The sequence below is a fragment of the Etheostoma cragini genome, chromosome 9, assembly GCF_013103735.1.
Source record: "Etheostoma cragini isolate CJK2018 chromosome 9, CSU_Ecrag_1.0, whole genome shotgun sequence".
NCBI lineage: Eukaryota > Metazoa > Chordata > Actinopteri > Perciformes > Percidae > Etheostoma > Etheostoma cragini.
The window spans coordinates 29,252,730-29,258,987 of record NC_048415.1 but is presented as its reverse complement, the minus strand read 5'-3'; the positions used below and the strand labels follow the sequence as shown (position 1 = coordinate 29,258,987).

General features: G+C 35.2%; 1 long non-coding RNA gene across 1 annotated transcript in view; it reads left to right on the top strand.

The window, feature by feature from the left end:
• LOC117951091 overlaps window positions 1-6,258 on the top strand; it is a 12,945-nt gene that overhangs the window by 267 nt on the left and 6,420 nt on the right. Inside the window, exon 2 of the long non-coding RNA XR_004658054.1 lies at window positions 3,081-3,085. This is a non-coding gene — a long non-coding RNA (uncharacterized LOC117951091). The remainder of the gene's footprint in view (window positions 1-3,080; window positions 3,086-6,258) is intronic.

Genomic DNA, 6,258 nt, shown 5'->3' with positions numbered 1-6,258 from the left:
CCCGTTACTAGCATGGGGTACCTAATAAAGTGGCCGGTGAGTGTATATATATATATATATATATATATATATATATTATATAGTATTTTTATATAGTAAATACTGTATATTCATAAGAAATAAAGAAAAAAGCATCCTCTCAATGAAGAAAAGTGCTGGTGCTCAAGCCCCCACTGATATCTATGTGTGCATGTGCCTGCCTATGGAGGACAAGGAATAAAAGAACAGTCGGTTTGGCACCAAAACTTAACAGCGGAGTGGGAGATGGAATGATGGACCTCCATTTCTAAAGCTTCCTTGTTGGAAAGCCCAATCCCCAGTGTAGCTACACTATGTCTTTAACCAGAGCAACCCATGCAGATAGTTTGGTGGTATCTAGACACACAAATCCGATCTGATCACTTGGAAATAACAGTGTGGACAATCTGTTTTAACAATCTGATTTGAGAATCAAATCTGATTTGCTTGCAGTCTGAAGGTAGCATTTGGCCCTCTCACTGTGTTTACACTTCATCAAAAGGTAATTGGTATATTTTGCTTGCTTAAAAATGTCTTGGTGAGCATTTGGTAGCAGATAGCAAACTAAACTCAGATGCTCAGATTCATGCAGATGAATGGCAGCAGTACCTCGTGGTCCACATTTACTTGCCGGTAAAACTCTAGTGGTTGAATATGGGGCGCCGTTTGTAAATGGCTCATGCTGAAAATAACAGCAACATTTTATCACATTTAGCTTTAAATAATGTTTAAAAAACTGATATGAAATTTTGAGGGTCACTTTCTTGCACATTTACAACAATATTTGTCAACTTGGAAATATTTTAAATAGGTAAATCCAAATATTAAATGTTACACCTAAATGTTAAATGTTAAATCTAAATGCTAAATCTAAATCTAAATGTTAAATCTAAATCTAAACGTTAAATCTAAATCTAAATCTTAAATCTAAATCTAAATGTTAAAGCTAAATCTAAATATTAAATCTACATCTAAATCTAAATGTTAAAGCTAAATCTAAATATTAAATCTACATCTAAATCTAAATGTTAAATCTAAATCTAAATCTAAATGTTAAATCTAAATATTAAATCTAAATCTTAATGTTAAATCTAAATATTAAATCTTAATCTAAATGTTAAATCTAAATGTTAATTCTAAATGTTTCGGGTGAAACTAAAAAATAAGTTCAAGAGTCCATTTCCCCGGATGAGATGATTTTTATTCGCTTTTTGACACTATAAACATACACTGACCTCCTCGAGCTTCTATTTTGGTACTTCCGGTTACCGGCATTTCATTTGCATATTAGCTAAATATTTAGTTTCACCCAAAACATTTAGATTTAACATTTAGATATAGATTTAATGTTTAGATTCAACATTTAGATTTAGATTTAACATTTAGATTTAGATTTAAATTTAATATTTAGATTTAACATTTAGATTTAGCTTTAACATTTAGTTTTAGATTTAACATTTAGATTTAGATTTAATATTTAGATTTAACATTTAGTTTTAGATTTAACATTTAGATTTAGATTTAACATTTAGATTTAGATTTAGCATTTGAATTCAACATTTAACATTTAGGTGTAACATTTAATATTGGGATTTAACTATTTAAAATATTTCCAAGTTGACAAATATTTTTGTAAATGTGCAAGAAAGTGACCCTTAAAATTTCATACCATTTTTTAAAACATTATTTAAAGCTAAATGTGACAAAATGTTGCTGTTATTTTCAGCATGAGCCATTTACAAACGGCGCCCCATAATTGAAAAGTTTAGCTTACCCTTTTTTTTTCGATTGCTAAACGTGGTCACAACCAAAGCCACGTGCAAAACCCGTCAACTCAACCACAGTCTGCTTTATCAACAGTCACCTGAGCTGAGGTCTCTGAACGGTTCACATTACCTGCAAAAGACATTCCAAACAACACAATTCTTCACACGTCTCAAAACAGGCTCAGTGCAGCAAACAATCAATATTCATTATTAGAATATAATGAATATCCAGCCCAGTCTCATTGTGAAATGGTGAAGTTATTTAATCTATTGATTTGTGTACAGGGTCATTTCCCTGTTGTGGAGCAGCCCCGTGTCATGGCCGATGTCGCCGGCGTGTGGCATTTTATTTCCCCGTTGCGTCCCCCAGAGACCGCGGATTGTGTCCCAGCGGCCATTATTGTCAACAAGGACACGATTTTCTCATTTACTTTGTGGTGGTCACCACAAAATAAATGAGAAAATCGTGTCCTTGTTGACAATCAAAATAGATCAAAATAATGTGACCAGGGGCGGCCTCTAGTCCCCCCAGTAAGAGCGTTCTCCCCATTTTGTCTGAATCCTGCAGCGGCCCGTGTTCGAATTAGACCTGCGGCCCTTTGAAGTGTGTCATCCCCCCATCTCTCTCCACTTTTCCTGTCTATTCACTGTCACTAATAACGGGAAAAAACCCATCAAAAAATAGGAAAAAAAACAAACTAAAATAACGTGACCATTTCCCAAACTGGGTTGGAATATTATATATATCATATTTTATATAAGAAGATTAAAATTATTTTACATGAATTTACTTTATTTTATTACATAATCAGTTTTCACAAGAAGGGATAAAAAAATGAGCAGTTTTTTGCAATAGTTAAATATTTTTGTTTTGTCTTTAGTAATTAACAAAACTACTGGAAAAAGTTACAAACTAAAGGTCCGTAGTAGTAATAAAAAAATGTGGATTTCCTGACTTGCCAGGCACCTGCATCATCTATAAATACAAATGAATGTGGAGTTTCTAGTGCTTCCACCTCCATTACTTTGCACTAAGTGAACAGTTTTACTTTAGTGAAGCTTGTGTTTTTCACACTTTATATAGCTGTGTGTTACCATACAGTGGACATCTTACCTGGGCATATTGGTATCTTTTGTAGACGATTTTCAGAGATGGCAAAAGTACTCACTTCCCGTACTAAGTACAGATACTTGTGTTAAAAATACTCTGGTAAAAGTAAAAAATACTGATTTTATTTCTTTACTCAAGTAAAATTAACAAAGTATAGGCTTGGAAATGTACTTAAATTATAAAAGTAAAAGTAGCTTTGCGAATGACACAAATGTTACTAGAGTGCAAGCTGAGAAACTTCAGTGGACATGGAAAAAAGGCTCTTTATATAACTTATAAAGATATTTAAATGGATGTCTGCGAATAGGCCTAAAACATCACATATATGATTACTGTGACAGAGACATAGACAACAGGCTTAGATGAACTGACAACATAAATTATACAATTTACAGTTCCCACGGACTCACACACATAATCTCAACTGATTGTCCTCCGACGGGACAGCTAGTCTCTTCTTCTTTTCTCTCGCTTTTTCTCTGTGTGGCGTGCGCGGCTGCGCGCCCACTCGCGGTTCAAGGTGCGTGTCCGCGCTATTTTTCAACACACACTCACAATCACACTTGATAGACTACCTTTTGTACAAAACCAAAGTAACGAGTCAGTTTTGTAAAATGTAAGGAGTAAAAAGTACCAATATTCGTCAAGCAGGAAAGGGTCAACAGAAACATAGCTTTGGCCAATCAGAGGTGGATGTGCCAGAAACAAAATTTGGCTGAGCGTTGCTTTTTGACATGCTGGGTTTGAGAATGTGTTGTAGTTTTCCAGTTTTTGGTAAAACACAGCAGAATATAGCTATGTATAGGAGGAAATATGAGTCTATAAACAAATGCTAATCACAACTTCATAACCTGGGCATGTCTCCTCATGCAGAAATAAATTAATGAAAAAAGCATTGTATGAGATACCAAGAGCAGATATTATCATTAAAATTAATGTCAGCTTCTGAATGCACTTTATTGCAGAGATGATATGAGTATGAGTATGATAATATGAGTGGGAGATAAAAGGCAATACATAGAAGATATTACTTTTTAATGTGCTTCTATTCACATTAAAAGGTCTACCAAGGGTTAAGCAAGGATGCAGAAAGGAGAGGAGGAAATGATACTGAGGAGAAAAATAACTGTACAGAAATGAAGGGTACGTGAGTAGAGAATAGAAATAACAGGACAGGGAGGAAATGGAATGAAGATGCCAGGTGAAGATTGAAGAGGGATTTTCCAGTTGGTTACCCGGTCCCGACCACGTGTGAAATTCTCTGAACACCCAGTGGCGTTCAATCACCAGTCAAATGAAGCAACAAGTAAATTAACAGAAAAGAAGAAAGGGAGACATGGGAAGAAATAAAGAAAAATAACAAAAAGGCATTTTGCGTTTTTTACTCTTTTGCTGCAACAATGCATAATGTAGCAAGTAGCTAATCAAGTCAACTTTAATTCTAAAATTATACTTTTGTAAATACAAATGCAATATTCAGCCAATAAGGTGAGGCCATTTAATTTTTTTCATATTCAAATGAATCAGGTAGTAGTGTTGTAATTAGTGTTTTTCTGCCTTGTTTTCAAGTATGTCTTCAAATGTTAATTCCCATTTGACAACAACTGTAATGCTCACATGTAGTGCGTTTTTCATGATGCATTAACTATCATTTCACATGAAACACTGTGAGGGGTAGAAGTCAATTTCGCGTGATCTAGCCTGCTTAAACCACATTCAAGGATTAAGCTGGTGGTATTTGATCATATTCATAGTTTATATGATGAACAGATCCCCTGAAGTGATTACAATCAACAATGAATGGATCCCTTAATTTGCCTGATGCACATTTCACCCCTGTGCCAATGAGCTCCACTGTTTTCCAAAAAACATTAAATATACAGTATGTAAAATAGCTATACTGATTCGATAACCACTTGAAAATATATGATTTTCTCGCCTAAATTTTTAACCTTAAAAAAGTGCTGCAGTTTCCACATGCTTTGGCCCTCTGGGATGATCCTGAGTTCATTGGGAAGTTAACACTCTCAACTTGTTGTTTCTAGTGGCAGTGTGACACTAGGCCTTACTGACACAGAGCTACAGAGGTTAGAACACAGAATTTCTATTTCCGTCCAAGTAAATCATCTGAAAAAAATATAAAAACTACTACTGTAAGCATATTACATGGGCTACATACTACAACAGTACTCTAGTCACATGTCTCAACTTAGAACAGAAAAAATGCAGAAAAAAATAACTTATAAAATGGATTTTATATGAATGTATTTCTTCAGATATGTCTGTGCGTTTGTCTTATTTCTTATTTCTAAAAAAGCCAAAAAAGTGCTAAAGACACATCTTCTGAAATACAAAAACACATCCACATCACTCACAGATATGTTTGAAAGAAGTACATACATAGATTTATAGAAATAAGTCATCATAATTTCATGAAATGTTGAAATGCCATCAGAAGGCCATATTTTTGCCTTCAGACAGCTGTAAAAGATCACAGGAATAGTTTTTGTTGGCCATGTTTGATATCAATCAACTCGTCTTCTTATTGGCTACACAGGGATGCCAGTTTTATGACCTTATCTTCTAATTCGTGGGCTGTCAATCTTTCCCAGGTGGGCCCAATGGCGACTGTGCGATATCATTGGCTTAGCTTGAGGGTATCTCTTGATAGGCTGATGAACAAGGTTCATTGCAATCTGCAGAAGCCACAGATTGTAATGGTGTGTCGACCTTCGTTTTAGGCCGCACAGGGAAAAAGTTACAAGCTATAGAAACCGAGAAATGATGCACTATCTAGATTTCTGAACGTCGAAACTTGGCCAGAAACTACAAGATTGTGAGGGGACCAGATAATTATGGATTACAAGGCTTGGATATTCTAATTCCTTGGAGTGTTTGCGATTTAGGAAATCAACTTTTATGAATATCTTTCACCGCTGTGGATAAAGACACGAGGACAAAGGTAGGGATGCACGCTCGATTTAGACAGAAACGGTGCAGTGTTTCTTAACTTCATAACATGATTACACCTTATCCTTTGTGCGGGGGCTTGATGGAATCACAAGACTTTAAGCTTTCTAATGATGTGCTGCATGACCGTGTTGGTGACGATTTAATGCTTGCAATTTGTGGTATCCTAACTGTAATAGTCTAACTTTAATATGGAGTAACAAGAATGCTTATCTGTAAGCTATATAATTTTCTGTTCTAGTAAGATTAATGGTTCATACTCCTTACCCTGTGTCTGACATTAGCTGCTGATAAGGAATGTTCCAGAAGGAGGCGCTATTACATTGAGTTCTGAATAAGAGTATGTTAAAGGACAGGAAGTGGTCGCTAGGTCGAAGAAGACCTAAGAAGTTG